This window comes from Tenrec ecaudatus, chromosome 12, assembly GCF_050624435.1.
Source record: "Tenrec ecaudatus isolate mTenEca1 chromosome 12, mTenEca1.hap1, whole genome shotgun sequence".
NCBI classification, from domain to species: Eukaryota; Metazoa; Chordata; class Mammalia; order Afrosoricida; family Tenrecidae; genus Tenrec; species Tenrec ecaudatus.
In genome coordinates this window covers 121798576-121820259 of record NC_134541.1, presented here as the reverse complement: position 1 = coordinate 121820259, position 21684 = coordinate 121798576, and the positions used below count along the sequence as shown (strand labels likewise).

The window sequence follows — 21684 nt, the reverse complement described above, 5'->3', positions numbered from 1 at the left end:
TAAATGCAAAGGAAGGTTGAGGACAAGGCACTTGGTGGTGTCAGGCCCACAGCTGTTGAAAGGAAACAAGGACATTCCCTGGAAACCATGAGCTGATAGAATGAGAAACCTTCCCTTAGAGCTGACCCCTTGAATCTGAACCTCAGTCCTCCTGAACCGTGAAAGAATACCTTCTTTGTTAAGGCCATCGTTTGCATTTCTATTACAGCAGCAATAATTAATTAAGACAAAGGGCACAAAGGTTTAAAACACATCACACAGCTAACTCTACTTGGCCGAAGTACTGATGCTGGCAAGCTTCAAATGAGATTAGAAAGTGGAGCCCAAATAGCAAGGCTCTCCTAAGCTTTGTTAAGAAGTTTATGTTTCTTTGTCATTTGTGTACATAATACCATTGAAAAGTTAATGTAGTAGGCATGTTGGTGTTTTATTGCCTTGCATTTTCATCACAACCATTTGGAATATATTTGTTTCTCCATCCCACAGATAAATAAACTCCAATCCAGAGAAGTTTAGTAAATTGGCTGTTATCACTTGGCTCAGAGTGAAATGACACCTGTAGTTGTGTGATACCAGCCTCCATGTACTGTGTAACTTGCCTTGGGAAAAGGGAGGCACACAACCAACTGGGCTTCCCTAATCAAACTGACAATGACTTCAAGCTATTTCCTTGAATATTCATGCTTTTAGCTCTGCTCCAAGCAGCTCTACTGCCCATTGCAGTCTCTAATCCACACCCCCTCTTACTTTCAGTTCAACAAAGCACTAAAAGATGCTGGAAGGCCTGTGCCCTAGCGGCAGGTTGGAAGCTAACCTTTGCAGAAGGAGGGATTAATTAGAACTCCTGCTGGCTATAATCCTTGCTGTCTACACAGACAGCATGTTCTGGAAATTCACCTGCTGTTCAAGACAAGGAATTCCTAGTGGGGTAGGGGTGGAGCAATAATAAGGGAATGAGGGAACCTTGATCTAAGCTAGCATCATGGAGTGCCGGTCTCATGCTGGGTCTTAGACAAGGAGCATCACCTTGGTTATCTTACCTAATCCTCATGACACCTCCGGAGGTTTACTGCCTGTCCTTTTCAGATGAAGGAACTGAAGTTCAGAGGAGCAATACTACATGCTGAGAATGTTTGTTGCACTCCAAATCCCATGCTCTTCAACGTTCCCTGGTGCTCAGGAACGGAGCTGCAATGTGTCACATCTGGACCTTTACCCTCCAGCTTATATGAGTTCCTATATGTTTGACATGACCCACTAGAACTATTTGAAGTAAATATGCCAGTTAAAGTGTAGTTGGGTCTACATGGCCCCACGAAACAATAAAATATTGACAATTAATTAATTCATTAATAAACTCATCTATTCACCCGGTTACTTGCTCTCTTCTGCAGCCATGCATTTATTCATCCATCCATCCAATTATTAATTTAAATAGTTAATATTGTTGTGTTTTCTAGGTTCTGTATTAGGTCCTAGGGAGGAAAAATACAAAGACCTAGTCTCTGTCTGCACACAGAAGGCATCCATATGAATTGCCATTTTTAAGGTCAACACTTCCAAGTGTGTTCATGGTAGTGAGTTGTGGGAGAGATATGCAGTAGGAGGTGGCGTATTCTCTGTGAGCTTGGTAGTAAAATGCTTTCAAAGTATGAGGTGATGATGGGTGGACTTTTCGTTCTCTTCAGTTACCATTCTTCTTTCTTCTCAGGTTGATCTTCTACCACACTCTCTCTGCTTTTGCTTGCCTTTTATTTATCTTAATCCCCAACACCCATTTTTCCTCTCTATTTTAATCTATTCATCAGTAACCCTACCCAGGCATACCCCCACACCTTATGCACCCAGTGGCATCACCTGGGAAGGTTCTCTAGAATCTCGTTTTTTTGTGATGGCCAATTCAAAAGAACTGTGTATGGCTAAGAAATTTTGTTTTCTGCTCTGGTAAAATGCTGCAGAAACTGTTGTGATGTTAGCTTACAAGAACAGCACTTTTGGGAAAAACCCACGTGCAGAGTGGTTTTGTTGTTTCAAAAACGGTAAAATGTCGATTGATGACAAACCTTCTTCTGGGCATCCGTTAACTTCCTGAATGGACAAAAATGTTGATGAAATTTGTGCACTTGTGCTTGAAGACCGACAACAGATCATTGAAGAAATGGGGAAGCTATCTTGCAGCTCCTTTCAGTGAATTTTTAACAGAAGATTTGGGAAAGAGAAGGGTCGCTGCAAAATTTGTGCCTCGGTTCTAACTGAGCAGGAAAAAGACTATCCAGTGGGAAAATGCCATGCTTTGAAAGAAAAGCTCCAAAGCGACCCAGACTTTTTCCCAAGGTCATTACTGGTACTATTCTTATGACCCAGAAAGCAAATATCAAACATTCATTTATTCATCCATGCATCCAATTATTAATTTAAATAGCTAATATGTTTTGTGTGTACAGTCCTCTAGGTTCTGTATTAGGTCCTAGGGAGGGAAAGTACAACGAGCTAGTCTCTGTCCGCTCACACAAGGCATCCACATGAATTGCCATTTTTAAGTCAACACTTCTGAGTGTGTTCATGGTAGTGAGTTGCCAGTGGAAGATGCCATCGTCACCTCACCCCACAAAATCTCAAGTGGAATCAAAGATCAGGATGATGACTCATTGATTTTGTTTTTGGTGAGAGGGGTATAGCATATTTGGAGTTCATTCCAACATGTCAGACTGTTAATCAAGCTTTCTATTAGAGGTTCTCAAAAAATTATGTAAAAGTATGTGACAAAAAGGCCTGATTTGTGGCCGATGACGTCCTTGTGTTGTCACCATGGCAATGCGTCTGCTCATGCAGCCATCTGAGTGTACCTAGTTTTTGGTAAAAAGACCCAGTATGCTTCTCTTGCCCAACGTAACTTACTCACCTGACGTCAGTCTGTGAAAATTCTTTTTGTTCCCACAGATGAAGGGGGACATGAACAGATAGTAATTTGATGACATAGAAGACGTGAAGGGAAAAAATGAAGGAGGTGCTGTCAGCCATCCTAACAGATGAGTTTGAAAAATGATTCCAAGAATGGAATCACAGGTTTGGCAAATGTATGAAGAGTAATGGACAGTAATTTGAAGGTGATAAGGTTGTTTTATAAAAAAATTTAAATTAAAAAAATAAAATAAAATAGACTAGTTAAAAAATTTTAAATACATCACGTGTTAGTCTGGGTATATTAGAGAAACAAATTCATAGAGACATGTGTGTATAAGAGGGAATTTTATGTAAAGGTAATTATATATTAAGAAAGCATCGCTGCCAGGTCTAGATCAAGTCCATAAGTCCAATATTAGCCCATACATCTGACACCACTCTATAAAGTCCTCTTTATAGACTCACAAAACATGTGTGATGATTCTGAATGCACGAAGATCACAGGCCAGTAGGTTGGAAGGCTTATGGATCCAGTGGCGTTGTAAACATCTCAGCATTGGCAGGGTTCTCTAAGTGGCTTCTCTGGCTCTAGACATCTGGATGCATCAGGGTAGGTCCATGTAGCTTCTCCAGCTCCCAGGAAGTAGCACCATGTGTCTTGTCAATAGAGCATCTCTCAGGGAGTGAGCAGAGAGAGTGTCTCCCACCTCCAAGGAGGAAAATACAGGAGTTCCCAGAATTCTCAGGAGAAGGCCAGGCCCGCACAGAGACCTCATTGATTATATCTTGATTGACAAGCTAGACTCCACCCCTTTACTCATAATCCTCTCAAATTGATACCAGATTGTATAACTACCACACAAATATTTGAAGAAAAAAATCCAAGGTTATTTTTTTTGGAGGGGAGTAGCCCCTCCTATAATCAACACATTCATCCAATAACACGATGTCTCAGAGACAACAGAAAACGTCAATCAACATAAAAACAAAGAGCAGAGTGCAAAGTGACCGAAACTTTCCTGTGAAAGAAATGCTAGTGGAACTATCTGATGAGGAATTCAAAAGAGCTATATTTATGTCCCAACAACATATTGAGAGACATTGAGGAAAACCCAGACAGCAACAAGGAAAACTCAAGCAAAACTCAAGAAGGATTCAGCAAAACACTACAGGAATAAATAACAAAATCATGGAAATAACACCAAAATAGCAAATAGAAACCCAGATGAATAATACTAAAGCTTCAGAAATATTTTAAAAGGCTATCACTGGTGGGTAAAGTAAGGCTCCAGAGAACCCAGAGAAGAAATTGGAGAACTTTCCTTTGGATTCTACATGGAGTTATAGCTGGGTGAGGAGGGGGGAGATAATTTTAGAAATAGCATATTGGAAGGGAAAAGGAATAGAGGTGAACCAATGGAAGGCAGAATTAGCTAGGTCGAAGTCAAATCTCTTAATCTGTCAGAGGAACAAGCAGGAAAAATAAAAGAAGAAGAAGAAGCATAAACAATCAAGAAAGCCTAAGAATTATGTAGGTTTCCTTAGTCTGGGTTTTCTAGAGAACAAAACCAGTGTAGCCAAGGTTTATATAGGGTTCACATAATAGAAGAATTGGTAAAATTCCAAATCCAGGCAAGCTCTACACCCGTGAGTCATGTGTTAGGCTTGAGGCTTCTTCTGATGCACAAAGCTGGTGGGACGATGGAGTGATGAAACCAAGTGTGTTAGTATAGGTGCTTTAGAGAAACAAATCCACAGAAACTCATGTATAAGAGATAGCTTTATATAAAGGGTAAGTGCCCATCAAGAAAACATCCCAACCCAGTGCTGCCCAAGCCAACAAGTCCAACCTTAACCCATGTGTCAGACATCAATCCACAAAGTCCTCCTCCATCTCCACCCTTCAATTAACCCCATATGTGTTTATCAGCCATGTTGTCACAATAAACATTAAGTATCTCATCAAGATTGTCAGGAGGACAAGAGGATTGTGGTAGCAGAGGTAAATGGATCCAAGGTCTAGACAGCAAGGCTTAAAGCGCTATGTTCTGGCACTGATTCAATGGTACCTAAAACAACACTGTATGTGTGTGTTGCTTTGCTTCCTGTTGTGTTGTTTAGAGAATGTAATGCTGTTGGTAATTGCCATGACATAGAACAGCAGTTCTCAATCTGTGAGTTGTGACCCTTTCAGGGGCCAATGACCCTTTCACCTAAGGCCATCTGAAACCACATAAATATTTCACAATATATAATTACATATTGTTTTTTGTGACTAGCCACTATGCTTTCATTATGTTCAATTCATAACAATGAAAATACATCCTGCATATCAGAGATTTACATTACGATTCATAACAGTAGCAAAATGACAGTGATGAAGCAGCAAAATAATTTTATGGTTGGGGGTCACCACAACATGAGGAACTCTATTAAAGGGTTGCAGCATTAGGAAGGTTGAGAACCACTGACATAGAACATCATAAATGAAATATAGTTAGTAGCTTTACAACCCTTTTATTTAAACTGGTTTCAGAGACTTGGTGAGTTTGTGGTTGTAGCCCAAGATGGTGTCTCTTTGGATGAAACCAGTTGTAGATCACGTAATGTATGAGCACACGGTTTTCTCCTTTTAACCTTGAAAATCATCTGTCTGGATTTCTTGTTTTATCTCCATGAAGTTATTCTTAGCCTCAGCTGCAAACAAACTGCTTCTTGGGGTTTGGTAACTGGATCGTGCCTTTCAAGATTGTGGCTCTGTGAGTTAGGCATTCGTACAGTGCCACAAGGTCAGAAGTTCAAATCACCAGTTGCTCCTCAGGAGTAAGAGGAAGCTGCATACTCTCATAAAGACTTACAGTCTCAGAAACTATATCAAGTCACTATGAGGTGGAATCAATTTATGGCAATGAGTTTGGTTTATCACCATTATTCACAGCAGCAAAAAGATGGAAATAACCTAAGAGTTCTTCCGTGGTTGGACAGAAACCAAAATAGAATACTATAAGATTAACAGTAAAGAATAAAGATGAATCTATGAAATGCTTCATAGCATGGATGAATCTGGAAGACATTATGCTACTTAAAGTTAGCCAATAACAAAGGACAAATATTAAATGAGGCCAATACTATAAATATCCAAGAAAATGTTTACACACAGAAAAACCATTCTTTGCTGGTTACTACAAGTTGGAGGTCAAGGAGGGTACATCCCTAAGTAGAGGGTAAACATGTGCTAGCTGACCTTCAGGGAAAGGCAATATATAATAAAAGGATTCAGCACTAAATGATTACACTAATGTAAGACATTGGTGGCACTTAACCGTTAAAGGCAACCAAGTGCAATACTGTTAGATAACCAATCCAGGAAAACTGGTAGCAGCTACAACCCATAAATAAATCCATAGATAGATACTTGAGGTAAACAAGAGTGGGAAGGCAAATGAGGCCCTTTCAATGAAGACATACAGGTCTGGCAGAGCATGTTTCCCCATACGTATTCACATGCACTGCAAACAAACCCATGAATATAATAAAGCACACAAGGGACAACATGATAAAAATAACTTGAGGAAATGACTCATTAGGCATGATATTTTAGCACCATATTGGGGGGGGGGCAAGGGAAGGGCACCAAGACGAAGTAGCATCACACACTCCCCAAAGATAATGTGCTACATTCAACTTTAGTGAGTCGTGACAGGGTCTTAAAAGCTTCCTAAGGCACAACAACTGGTCTCTCTCTTCGTCTAGAGAAAAGAACAGTGGGGAAAATTAGACTACAAGCCATATTAGTCCAAAGTACTCATGGACCACACTACCCTCGTCTTTATAGATGGTGTCCAGCTAGCCAAGCTGACTGCTCTCGCAAAGATCACACAGCAGACCCTGGACAGAGTGAAAAGAAAATGTAGAACAAAACTAAATAAAAAGGCTCAGGCTCATGGTCTAAGAGAAACTCATGGAAGCCTGTGAGTATGTCTCCTAGAGCTTTCAACCAAAAAAGTAGACAAATCTAAAAGGGGAATGCGATGCTCTGGTAGTATGGTGGCTTATGCACTGAGCGAGTAACCATAAAGCCAAGAGTTCAAATCTACCAGCTGCTCCATGGGCGGAAGACGAAGCCTTTAGCCACTGTAAAGTTAAAGACTCGGAAAAGGAAGGGGCTACAGAGTCAGCAGAAGTCTGGAAGCCAGTGTATGGCAGTGAGTTTTCTTTCATTTTGTTGTTTAATGAGGTGAACCATAACACCAGAGAAATATGCATTCTTTAGAACAAGCAATCACTGGCAATCAATAAATATTTGCTCACAAAGAAAGCTCAGACGACACAAAGAGGTAGGAAAGAAGGACAAATGTATGCAGTAAATACTCGGAGAACGGGGGAAGAGTTTTTACATGGCAAGGATTGCAACTAATGTCACTAACACAATAGGCACCACTTGTTGAATGGAAAACATTTGTCCTGTAAGCTTTCATGTGAATCATGATATTTTTTTTAAAAAAAGGAAGAAAATGAAAGAGAATTTAATGGCTAACACACAATGACACATGAATGGGGGAATTGGGCAGGCTTGTCCATTACATGTAAGGTTGTTCATATGTTGCAGCCCATTTGACAATAACTAACAACACTGCTGACTGAGCACTGCTCTCTGCACGTAATTGAATAAGCCACTCTTCCTGATAAACGAATGTGGTGAGCATTGTTATTATCTTTCTTTTATACTAATGAGGAAAGTTAAGTACAAAGAGATTAATAATTTGACCGGATCCTCACACCTAGGAAGCTGTACAGCTAGGATTCAAAGTCACGAAGCCTTGCTTTAAAGCCTATATCTCAACTATTACACTTGGCATCTATATAAGTTAATGATTTTACGTAAACACAAGAGGAGTTGATTTATCATTTGCTTACAATTATTTCTCCCTTCTCATATTATCATTCCACTGTCGTTGCCTTGCGTTGTTACCCAATGGGATATTAGCCTCATCAACCTAAGCGGAGACTTTAAATATGTTTCGGTGATTCACATGAATTATCATGACAAAAGCGTGCTCCCTGTAATTGTGTGTGCATCACACTAAAAGGCCAAGGGAATAGACTTAAGCCTCACTCACAGCCGATGGCAGAACTGTTTCCATCAATTTAGACATTCATGGAGAATAAAAAGTAATGTTTGCCATGGTAAATCACTGAGATTTGGGACATGACTGCTATGCAGCGTTGTCAGCCGACAGAGCAAGGAGTTTGAATTTCTCGTGCCTGCAGTAATAATGGAGCAGGTCCTGTGATGAGGATGTAAAGTTGGCCTTGGTCATTTTGAGTTCTGAGACCAGACAAGATCAGCAACGTTCAAAGTCATGTGGCCATAGATAGCCTTGGCCATTTTGGAAAGCAGTCCGAAAACAAGGCAAATGATTTTGACTTTCACCTCGACAGCAATGGGAAGTCTTCAATAGTTTCTATAGAGAGGGGGAACCTGGCACGGTTTCTATTTTCTGCATTGTGATTTCTCTTACCACACAACCCAAGACCTTGACATAAGTGCACGCTTGTGGAGGAGAAAAATAAAGGTTTGAATTATAAATCACTGAGCATTGGGGATTGACTGTGATGCAGCATTCCTAACAAAGCAAGTGGTTTGAATTTCTAGGGTGTGCTGGAAATAACGGAGCATGTACTGAGATGAGGATGTCAAGTTGATTTGGGTCATTTTGAGTTCTGAGACCAGACTGCCTGTTCAGCTTCCCAGCCTCATCACAAAGGTTATTTTGCCATGCGCTGACTTTCCAACTGTACTAGCCTTCTTTCAGTTTCTTGAGTATGTACTCCTCTCCCATCACAGGATTTCCTGCACGTGGTTTTCTTGCTATTAGTGATGCTGTCCTAACCACCATTACCTACTACTCAATTGAATTGCTCGTTCCGTCTACCAGCCTTTCCTTGAGTTATTCGTGTCAATTGCCCCTACATGCTCATCAAAACCCAGAGCAAACCTGTTGTCAATCTATTCAAACACATAGAAGTCCCAGTGGTGTAGTGGTTAAGTGCGAGGCTGCACCAGGGAAGTAAGATGTTCAAGTCTGCTTTGGGCTGCAAACTCCAAGGTTAGTGGTTCAAAACCACCACGCACTCTGTGGTAGAAAGAAGAGGCTTTCGAGTCCCGTCAAATGTTCCAGTCTCAGAAACCCGCAGTCTCAGTTCTACCCTGTGCTACAGGATTGCCACGAATCAGCATTGACTCGATAACAGGGAGTTTGGTTTGGTTATAAGGAAGTTCAATTCTGTCCATTGCTACAAGGTCTGTGAAATACGGTTTCTTAGCCCTGTGCACTTCTTTTTCACTTCATTTACCACCTTTATAGTTTTACATTCGTTTATAAAATCATTGTTGAGAACAAGGAGGTCAGAGCAGAGACCCAAAACTCATTTGTAGACAGTGAGACATCCGCTTCCAGAAGGGTCACCAGGAAGAGATGTGTCAACCAGGGCCCACTAAAGCACTGATGAAACACACACTATTCCTCTGGTTCCTTGAGGCTTCCTCATGCCCCACTATCATGACCCCAGTACTGCCTTTCATTGCGGGCTGGACCAGAGCACGTACACAGGTACAGGTAAGAGATAAGAGCTCACACGGAATCCAGGAATAGGAATGGGAGCAGCAATATCAGAAAGGAACAGGGAAGGTGGGGAAAGGAGAGGAAGAAGGGGGAACCATTCGCAGTGACCTACACATAACCACACACACAACCACTCTCCAGGGAGACGAACAACAGAAACTGTGGGGGAAGGGAGACAGCAGTCAGTGTAAAGATATGAAAATAACAATAATTTATTATTTATCAAGGGGTCACGGAAGGGGGAGAGGGAAAAATGAAGAGCTGATACCAAGGACTCAATGGAAAGGAAATGTCTAGAAAATAATGATGGCAACATCTGTACAAATATGCTTGATACAATTGAAGTGTGGGTTGTTGGAAGATCTGTAAGCGTCACCTAATAAAATGTACTTTTAATAAAAATAAATGAATAAATTGAAAATAAAACCCTTGATTAGTGTTACTTTGTGCCACTGAACTCTCCACAGCCTAAGGAATGGCATCTTCTTTCCACGTCATCTTTATGTCACCACGTCAGCACCACCTTGTTGCATCACTAACGCTCAGTAAAATCTGCCGAAGGAAAGAGCGTTGTAAAATGGCTGTTTGGATAGCAGTGAGGACAATGGATTACTTCAGTGGCTCAGAGCTCGCCAGAACAAAACTAATCCTTCTTCCATACATCAGACCTTTCAGCTCTCGCTTGCTTTCTCTGAGGCTTTGCCAAGACAGATTTCTCATGAAGCCACAGTGTGCTGGGAAAGCGCTATCAATCTGTTATTAGCCAGCAGGAAATATGACCTCAACAAAGTGTCTATGGCCAGTCTGGATGGCAGGTATTTGTTCCATGTTCCTCAGCATCCACGCTGCAATTTTACAATCCCAAAGCCTCCCATCATTGAAGGAGGATGAGACATCCGTATGCCGCAAGCTCTCTCAACGGGTTTTCTATGGCATCACCTTTAAAATCGATGCACACACAAAAAATGAGAGTTTTATGGGCGTTGGAAATATTGGTTGGTTGCTGAACACACTGTTAAAGTCCCATCTTGGTATTAAGTACAAATGTCTTGGGAGCACATGGGAATCTGGGATCCAGCAATAAAGGAGTATATGAATAAGACAATGATGACTTCGCTTATTTATGTATTTCTATGGGAAAAAAGATGTGTCACCCATATAATATTTAAAAGATGATTAAATGAATGAATTGATTCATTTTTCAATACCCTGGGCCTTGTGATGGTTATTAATCTAAAGCAAGTATCTGGATAAAGGTGAAATCACAGGAGGGTGGACATAGAGGCCGCATCATGAAACTCGTGGTTACATAGGCAACAGGCAGGTCGAGTGGTCAGAACTAAAATCTAAGCTCGTTAAGATCCCCAGATCGACTACAGTGGTAGCAAAAGGAGACTATATTTAGGAGAGCAGCACAATGACGTTAGTAATACTACAAGTTGGTGAGGCTCTTGGGGGAGTAAAAATTAGCCCAGTCACAGTGATGTAACAATTCTGCTTCCCAAAATAACCCCAGAGAAGCACTCACCTAGGTGAATAGGAGAGCACCTGTTAAATAGTAAGCCAAAGTGTTTGACCCAGCAAAAAGCTGACAACAACCTAGATATGCATTACTAGAGGATAAACGAAGCAAATCTGAAGCAGCCGTTGCTGAAACACTGCGCAAAGGTTTAAAAAAATGCATTTTCAGTTCATTTCCTGTGTCAACCTCTCTAGGCTATGGTTTGGCCAAATACTACGTTAGCTGCTATTCCACACCGTAAAATGATGTAAAGAAAGCACCTCTCATAATCATGACAATTAAAGTGGTGTTTCAACTTGGTTGGACCAAGATTCATATTGGTTCATTAGTTAAGAAATGGTTATTAGCTCTATGATGAGATTTAATATAATGTGATGACCTGCATGTTGAGATCGCCTGTGAGCAGACAGTCAACTGAGCAGGAGTGAGCTTAGGGGTGTGGTATGCTTCCCTTACAGGTAGACGCTCTAACACAACTTGCTTGCTTGTTGGCTGGGTCTGCATCTCATCATGTGACCTCCAGTTCTTTGTATTTGAGCCAGTAGCCTGTCATATTTCCTGCTGTTCCTGAGAGTTGTCAGCAGTCTGCCATCTCACCTGCCAAATGTGGATTCATTCACCTATGAAGTCACCTTGGATGACATTTGGCCATTAATTTTTATTTAAAGTAAGACCCATATGTGTATATTATCATATAGCTATTCTGCTTTCCAAAATGTCCTTAGAGCCGCATCACCTAGGTGAAAAGGAATGAGCACTGTCAACTCTTTAGGCATAGCTTTTGTCATGGCAAAGAGTTGGAAACAACCGGCCATCTGACCTGCCAACAGTTTCACTTGTCAATAGACTCCAGTCTGAGACCTGACCCACAGACGTGGAACTTGCCAGCCTACACAACTGCACGAGCCATTTCCTTGAGAGAAATCTTTCTGTATGTGAGCAGATATAGAAGATTCGCCGGTTGTGCTTCCCTAGAGAATCCGGATAAGGCACCGATGCAATGCAATCCGGGGAAAAGGGAGTTTCCTCGGGGTGTGTTTTGGCTTCAGACTAGACAGAGATATTGTGGCAGAATGTGTTCTCTCCTTCACTCTGCATTCTTTTCTTTGCCTCGAGATTGCAGACTTCTCAAGCCTGTCTCCATCACCCTGAAGTTTGGATTTGCAGGCCGCAGAGGCTCCACCGAATTCCTGGGAGTCAATCTATACAGAGTTAGAGTTGCCGTCTGAGAACCTACGAGGCGCAGATCTTCCCTGTCCTACAGGGTTGCTGCAAGGCAGCATCAACTCAAAGACTGTGAGAGGGGGAGAGATAGAGATAATATATTTTAGATAACCCTATGGCAGCATTCATATTCAAATTGGTCCAAAGCATACCATTAAGAGGGAAAAAAATCATTTGCCAAATGACACACATTGGCATGTTAGATTTTTCTTAAATATTCACCTTCAAAATAGCATTGATGTGCATTATATGTTTTCCATTGTTAAAGATGTAGCAAACAGTCAAAGAGGCAATATCCCATGTTCTTAATAGCAGTCACTTAGAGATATGAAGTGAGGACTAGAATTGGCCATGGGGTCGGTGGGATTTTAGCATTCTCTAAAGCCCTGCTTTGTTTGATATTGCAATGGCAAAAACTTGTGGAGAGTTGATGATAAAAATTTAAATCAAGTTGTTGGAATCAACATGAACTAGTAACAAGGAAGCTGAGAACATGAACTTCGTGAAAATCAAGCGATATTTGGAATCACAGTCAGGGGTAGGGTTAGGGTGTGTTACCCAGAAGGACACAAGCTTTCCTAATGCCTTAGATGAGGTTGTGACTGCTTTAAGGATGGCTGGGCTACCTAAAAGGAACCCCAGTGGTCTAATGGTTACACACTGGGCCGCTATCTGTTGAAGGCCATTAAGACTCAGCCTTGGAATGGCTGAGCATTCTCATGACCTGTGTGTCGGTGTTTGCTGATTTCTTCTGTGACAACGTTTTGAGCAGACTGTTAAGAACAAGAACAAGGAGGTATGCAAGGTCTGGGAAAACAGGTTGTTTAATTTTCTCAAGGATGTCTGGCTTGGCAGAAGATAGAGTTGCTATGTGTATCAAATGCGCTTGCTTAACAATGAGACAATTAACCCCGGGGTTGTTTCTCCATGGATAAAATGAGTATGTAGAATAAACTCAGGGCTTCAGTATTCACTGTTGCCCTCCCAATACTTTCTGTCTCTCTTTTTTTCCTTAATCTTCACTCCGCCTTTCAGGACTGTTCGACTCGTCTGCTGGCTCCGACACTAACTGCAAGGTCCCCAGTTAGAAATCCCCAGTGATTCTGCAGGAGGAAGGACTTTCTAAAGAAGTATGGTCTCAGAAATTCACAGGGCCACCGACTCCATAGCAGTGAGTTTTTGTTTGTTTGTTTGTTTTCTTTTGGTCTTCCTATGGGCATTCTTGGTCCTGTGCTAATTTCAGTTTTCAAGGGACTTCTGACAATATAGAAAAGGAGGCAGCTTCTTCTTGTATCAGTAATTTGAGTGAAAAAAAAAAATGAACACAGCACAGGGAAATCACCACAACTCTCAGAATGAGAGGTTTCTCAATAATCATTGCTGGCACTGGGCTTATATAGAGTTCTTATAAATAATCTCAAAGAGGTTCCTAGTTAAATATCTACATGTAAATAAAAATACATTTAAGCTCGGATAGAAGAAAATGCCAAGCAGATAAGGATAAACAAATCACTGAGCTGAAATGACCACAGGCCTGACCCCACGTACTAATTCTCACATCTCCCCAGGTGGTTGTAAGGAGCAAATGGAACTGCTCATGAATTCCTTAGAAAATTGTAAAATGTATACAAATGTTGTTTATCACTATGATTATGCTGTAGTTGATTTTACATCCGAATTTGATGGCAGAGATAAAAACAGAACCCGTAATGGGATCTGATATTCTATTCTGCCATCTGTCCTGACTGTGAGTACTTTATAAGAATGACTTCACTTCTACAAGAAACCAGCCTCAGTTGGCCTTTTTTATTTTAAGTAAAGGTTTTATATCCAAAATTTAAAATTTGGCAAATAGGACCAAAATAATGTTATGCATATTTTGGTAGGCCCCAAATGTCACACAGTATTTGATATGTGCACAATTGAAAAATAAATCCATTCTGATCTCTATTGTGCTGTGTTTCCTTCCATATTTTTCCCATTAGGGGGCTTTCATGTGGTGGTAGGGCAGTCTCTCTCTCTCTCTATATATATATATTTTTTTTCCCTCTGTGCTTTTTAACTGATATTATGAGCAGTTTTCTCATACTGTCCCATAATCTTTGGAACTTTACAGTAGTTCATAGATTTGATATATTATAATGTATTTAATTCATCTTTCACCATGTAACAGTTGGATGGACAGCCTCTCTCTATTTTTCTAATAAATATCTTTGTATACAAACTTTTCCAGGCTTTCCTTTGTCCTTTTACTTAAAAATGTCCCAGTGTTTAACTGAGGACATTCTTAAGTAAATTGAATGGTGGCTAGGGCATGGTAGATGGTAGGCTGTTGGCAACATAGACCAAAGTGGCCGCCATCAAGTCAATGCTGACTCATAGCGACCCCCTGTGGGTTTCTGCGATTGTAACTGTTTATCAGAATGCCCAGTCCTTCTCCCACAGCTGGTGATTTTGAACTGACAACCATTCAGATCGAAGCTCAACAGGTAACCAGTACATCATGAGGGTTCCTAGGCTGTTAACCGGGGTGTCATTTTATACATTCTATCATTTGTTGTAGTTATGGTTATTTGGTTTAAACTAAGTGGATTTTTTTAAGTACTTAGTTTATTTAACTTTAGCTGTGTGTCACAAAAGAATTTAAGTCCGTTTCAGTGTTACTTTTCCCTGCTCAGACCTGAGCTTAGATCTGATGGGTAAGAAACCTGCAGAGTTTCTAAGGCTTTGAACCTTCAGAGAAGAGATTCTTGAGCTCCCACCAAACCCAAACCTAACCCACTGCTATGGCATTGATGCCGTCTCCTAGCAACCCCCATGGTGGGTTCACAGACAGAAACTATTTACAGGAGTAGCAAGTTCTGAAAGGTCCAGTATTTCTCCCGCAGAGCAGCTAGTGGTTATGAACCGCTGACCTTGCAGATCACAGACCAACACGTAAACATCACGCCATTAGGGCTCCCACGGAGTTCATTTTTCAAAACAAAAACAAACAAATGAAAAGCATGCAAGTTGGGCCTGGATCATAGTGCATTTTTAATATAAACTAAATGCTAAGAAATAGAATTCTATGAAGAGACAGTCTCTTTCCAAGAGTAAGTCAGCTCAGTTTTGTAATGCGTTTTGAGCAAGAACACTCCAGGATGGTAGAAGATCCCTCTAAATTTTCAGATGTCCCTTCACCTTGAAGCTATCGCAGAGAAGGAAAAGGCAATAAGGTATATGGTTATTCCAGTGAGACTAATTGCTCAACAAACACTCAGAATTGATTGATTGATTGATTAATTGATGCATGCTTCTTCCAATGATTCTGCTATTGGCCACATTTTTCAGAATCCTCTCTTTATATTACTCTGTACTCCATGCCTCTGGGTGACGTCTGTGGATTTGCATTCCTAGCTCATCACACAGCCTGACCTGGCTCTAAAATTCTGCTTCATTTTGTAAACCCATATTCATACTGGTCCTTCGAAACCATGTGTAACCCTGCTTTGTCTTCTGAACTTAGTACTCAGTCTCTTTGTGACCAAGTGACTACACCCATTCGTGATCCACTAAGTGAGATTCCACCTGGCTCAATTTCTTTCTTCCTCCTGGTGGTCCTGTGGCTGAATCCAGTATGCTTTCTCCTGGCCCTGCTCTTGTTAATACTTCATCTCACACCACAGCGGCCCCCAAACAATACCGTTAAGCTTAATCATCAGACTAATTCACTGGACTGAGCTCCAAATAACATTTGACTGTTCCAAAATAAAATCAAATATGGAGATTTATCACAATTGAGGACATTTCAAAATTATGCTCCAGGCTCTGATGGCAATTTTCAAAGAGCAGTTCCCGGAATAGCTGGGCAATTGCCATGTAATTGGAATAAAGCTAAGTCCTCCTCCGTGGTCTACTTAAAAGAGGAACCAGAACGATGAGTGTGCCTAGGAAGCAATGTAGTTGTTAATAATTGGCTTCATTATGTACCTACCACCCCTAGTGTTTCTGGTCATAAATCTTGCAGCCCTTTGGTTTTCAATTCCTATCTGGTAAATTAGGCACCAAAATAGGAGAGCCAAGGCAGCAAAGCTGAAAAGTTACATTAAATATTTGCATTGGGGGCTACAGCTCCTTTCTTGACACGATTTCCAGACCCTCTATCATTCTGGCTGCCCTATATGGCCTCTAGTTTTCAATAAATGTTTGTACCATTGGTCTGGAGGATCGAATGCACCCCTCCCCATAAGACCATAGCAGTGCAAAGCGTGCATGGTGAACTCTCCAATAATGAAAGCCAGGGACCCACAGACAAAATCCAGCTCCCAAATATGATTGCTCTGACCAATATTATGTTTACTTTAAAAAGAAATATCCTTGTCAGTTCAAGAATAGCAGTGAACCTGTCAACACCTTAGAATACTGATGAAGTTTGAGGACAATATATGGAGTGAAATTCATTGCAAAAGAACAACCATTGCAGGAGACCACAATTATAAAAAGTCAAGAACAGGTTTTCACACTAAAAGAAACATTCTTTGGTGGCTATTCAAAGTGGGAAGAGAAGGGAGGGAGGGAACGTTACTGGCCAGAGGGCAGACACATGTTAACTTGCGTAAAGGGGAAGGCAAAATGCAGTGAGATGGAGGTTGGCATAGCATGATGGAGGCAGGGTTAGATGTTAGGAGGTTTGTAAGAGACAACACAGATAAATCTAGTCGTATATACCACCCCGCAACGGTAGTGATCTACAAGCAGAAATTCAAATAGACATGCAAATATAGGAGGGAGAGCAAAAGAATATATATATATATATATCTGAAAGTATTTGTATAGGTGTATTTGCATTCATTATAAATATATCCATGAATGAGGTAGAGGACACATGGGGCAAAGTTTGGAAACCTAAGACATAACCAGACAGCTGAGGCAATGTGTCAATTGGCAGGGGGACACACACACACACACACACACACACACACACACACGATCTCTCTCAGGATAATTTGCATAACAGTTCACAAAGACAATATTCTCCTGCTCTGGCTCTTAAATACTTGTGAACAGTTGTCTAAGGTACAATGATGGGTCTTTCCCCACCTGGAAAAGACAGAGAGATTACCATCAGGGAGCATGGAAACATGTTGCCCAATGGGCTAATACACCATGGAAATATTAGTCTCCACAACCCTAAGACCAGATGATCTAGATCAGTGGTTCTCAACCTTCCTCAGGCCGTGACCCTTTCATACAGTTCCTCACATTGTGGTGACCCCGCCAAACATAAAATTATCTTCGTTGCTACTTCATCACTGTCATTTTGCTACTGTGATGAAAGGGTCATTCGACCCCCAATGGGTTGTGACCCACAGGCTGAGAGCCGCCACTCTAGATGGTGACCAACTACCACCACCAACCTTTCGGGAAAAGAACCACATTAGAATGTCTTGCATAAAGCGAGAGCAAAATGTGGAACAGAACTTACAATACCACACACACACACAAAAAAGATAGGCGTACTGATTGGATACGAACAGCGGGTACCCCAAGGGCTCTGAGTCATCCTTTGGGTCCGGGACTGACCTCCCTCCCATGTCAGAACAATCAACCATTTAAGACAGAATCAAAAAGGTAGCCTTTCTCCAAACACACAATTCAGAGGATTCATAAAGAAGGAGGATGCAAACAGGAAACACAGGGAGGAAGCAAGAAGGGTGAAAGTACATTAAGGGGAGTATAATGAATGAATTGAAACAAAATATGCATGAATTCCTGGATATAAAATTGATTATCTGCTTTGTAGACCTTCACCCAATTCACAGGACTTTTTTTTAATATCACAGTCAACATCTTAAGATGAGAATACCAATTATCAGGTGCCTTATATTCATTTTAACTCATGGTGACTAGACGAGAACAATTTTCTGTAGGATTTCCAAAGGTTGGCTTTTCTAAAGTAGCTTGCCAGTCCTTTGTTTTGCGGGATCTTTTTGTGTAGAAGCCAAGGGCATTAAACCATTTACACTACTCAAGAACTCCAAAGTGGGGATGCCAATACCAACCCACACATGTGGCCATCTAATTGATGTGGAATCCCAGGGATCCAATTTCATGAAGTAGAATAAGCCTACAGCATTTCCAAGTTGAACCATTCATGAAAACAGGCCGCCATAATGTTCTCCCACCTAGCAGCTGGTGTCCTTCTGCCCAAAGACTTTATTTTATTTTCTCAATAGTCCGTGGTGTTTTCAATAGTCTTCTGCAGGACCATAATTAAAATCCAATCATTTTTTTGGTCTTCCCTAGACAATATCTAATTTTCACATGCAAATGAGGTAAACAAAAGTACAGTGACTCGGATCAAGCACATCTTAGTCCTGAAAGTTACGTCTTTGCATGTCAACATTTTAAAAATGGTTGGTGCAGCAGATTTTCCCAATGCAATGAGTCATTTAATCTCTAGACCACCGCTCCAAGGCACATTGATTTCAGGTCCAAGTAAGACAAAATCCTTGACAGCCTCAACTGTTTCTCATGTTATCTATTGGTCCAGTTGTTAGAATTTGAGTTTTCTTTATATTAGGATATATATATACATATATATACATATATATATACACACACACATCACACATAAATGGAATATCACTGGAATCGTACTGAAGGCTGCAATCCTTGATCATCATCACAAAAGTTTCAAGTTGCCACTTTCAGCAAGCAAGGTTGTGCATCTGCATACCACAGGTTGTAAATAATGCTTCCTCCGATCTCGTTGCTTCATTCTCCTTCATGTAAGTCAGTTTCCCTGATTATCTGTTCATCATACAAACTGAGTAACCTTGGGGAGAGGATGCACAGCAGGCAGTGTTCCCTTGTTCTGGTCACACAAATGCCTCTTGATCCCTGTACAAGTTCCAAACAAGCACAATGAAGTGTTCAGGAATCCCCATTTTTCTCAAGGTTATCCACAGTTTGTTAAGATCCACACAGTTGAATGCCTTGTTATAGTCAATGAAACAAAAGTAAACATATTTTTGGTATTCTCTGCTTTCGGTCAAGACCCATCTGATATCAGAAATGATATCCCTTGTTCTACACCCTCTTCTAAATCCTACCTGAACCTCTGGTCAATGTACTGCTTGCAACAATTGTTGGAGGATCTTCAGTAAAGTCTTACTTTCAGGTGATATCAGCAATATTGTTCTATAATTTGTGAATTCTTTTGAGTCACCTTCATTTCTAATGAATACAAATGTGCATCTCCTCCAGTCAGTTGACCAGGTGGCTGTCTTCCAAATTTCTTGGCATAGATGAGTGAATGCTTACAATGATTTTGTAGAAACATTTTAATTGGTATTCCATCAATTCCTGGAGCCTTGTTTTGGGCTAATGCTTTTAGTGCCACTTGAACTAGCTCTTTCAGTACCATGTGTTCTTATCCACATACTTCCTCTTGAATTGTTTGAATGACGTAAGTCCTGCGTGGTGCAGTGACTCTGTTTACTCTTTCTATCTTCTTTAGATGATTCCTCAATTTCTCCATATTTTGCCCATAGAATCATTCAGTATTTCAACTTGAGGCTTGAATTCCTTTCTTTTTGAATTCTTTCTGTTTAAGATATGCTGAGCAAGTTCATCCTTTTGTCGTTTCCTAACGCTATCTAGATCTTGGCATATTTCAGTGTAATATTTTACTTTGTTTTCCTAAGCTGCCCTTTGAAGTTTTCTGTTCCGCTCTTTTACTTCATTAAGTCTTCCATTTGTCTGGGCTACTTTATGATTAAGAGCAAGTTTCAGAGTCTCTTCTGACATTCACATTGATCTTTTCTTTCTTTCCAATCTCTTTAATGACCTTTGCTTTCTTCACGCTTGGTGTTCTTGATGCCATCCCACAATTTATCTGGTGTTCTGTGATTAGCATTCAGTGTAGCAAATCTGTTTCTGAGATGTTCATATTTTGGCTCTTATGAACTTGTTTTAATTTTCTTCTGTTTCAGCCTGAACTTACATGTGAGAAATGGATAGTGTGTTCTATGGAGTTGGCCCCTGGCCACATTTCAGTTGCTGATATTGACTTTCTTCATTTTCTCTTCCCATAGATATAGTCAATTTGATCTCCGTGCATTACATTTAGAGAAGTCCAAATGTATAGTTGTGCTTTGTGTTGTTGGAAAAGATACTTATGACAAAGAAGTGGTTGGTTTTTCAGAATTCTATCATGTGATTTCTGGCTACATTTCTATCACCAAAGCCATATTTTCCAACGACTGTCCCTTCTTCTTTGTTTCCAACATTTTCATTCCAATTGCCGATAATTATCAGTTCATCTTGGTTACACATTTGGTCAATTCCAGACTGAAGATTTCGGTAGAACTCTTCAATTTCTGCATCACGTGTTTGTTGGTAGATCCATACATTATAATAATAGTTGTATTGATCGGATTCCCTTGGGTGTGTACAGATAATGTCCTATCACACACAGCATAGTACTTCAAGACATATCATGAAATGTCCTTTTTGGGGGGAGTGATGAATGCAATGCCATTCTTCTTGAATCAGTCATTCCTGGCACAATAAACCATATGATTTTCTGATTCAAAAAGACTGATACAAGTACATTTCAGGTCCCTAGTGCCTACAATATCAATATTGTTATGTTCCATCTCATTGTTGACAGCTTTCAATTTTCCTTGATTCATACTTTGTTTATTCCAAGTTCCAATTATTAGTTGATGTGTACAGCTGTTTCTTCTCATTTTGAGGTGTGCCCCATCAGCACATGAAGGCCCCAAAGGCTGTACTCTGCCCACGTCACCATGGCTGACTCCATTTAGGGAAGGAAACACTTACTCAGACATGTTTGGAGTGCCTTCTGACCCGAGGGGCTCGTTTATCTCTGACAGTGTTCTGCTTGTATTCATGAGTCTTTCGGTCTCTCACACTGTTGCAATGTTACACATACGGCTTTCAGTGGCTAATTGCTCTGATGTGTACAACCTATTCCTTGTTTTAGTCTATTTTTAGACTTGAAGCGCTACGGAAGTCTGTTAACTGTGGTGACCTTTCTAATATTTGAAATACCAGTGACATCGCTTCCAGCATCACAACAGCACACAAGCCAGCTCAGCGAGACAAACGAACAGACACGTGGTAGATTTCTACACTAGCATAGCTTATAATTTACCAGGAAACCATGGGCATAAAGAACTATTTTCCTGATTAAAAAAATAATTGCAAAGGTGAATAGTGTTTCCAAGGAAAATCAGAGATCACCATTAAAATAAGTAATAGGGCAGCCTGCCTTGTCTAGGACATTAAGGCTTCTCAGATAGAATGATATTTAAACTGAAACATGAAGGACAAATGGAAGGAGATAAGAGAAGTGGGAAATGGAGGGAGGAAGGCGACAAGCTAAGGGAACACCAA

At 40.6% G+C, this 21684-nt stretch overlaps 1 protein-coding gene and 1 non-coding gene across 2 annotated transcripts in view; one reads left to right on the top strand and one right to left on the bottom strand.

The window, feature by feature from the left end:
- Positions 1-21684, bottom strand: part of HS3ST4 (heparan sulfate-glucosamine 3-sulfotransferase 4) — a 493682-nt gene that overhangs the window by 190327 nt on the left and 281671 nt on the right. The window lies entirely within an intron of this gene.
- On the top strand, positions 4137-4253 carry LOC142423700 (small nucleolar RNA SNORA26). The gene has a single exon (XR_012779303.1). It is a non-coding gene; the product is annotated as a small nucleolar RNA SNORA26 (small nucleolar RNA).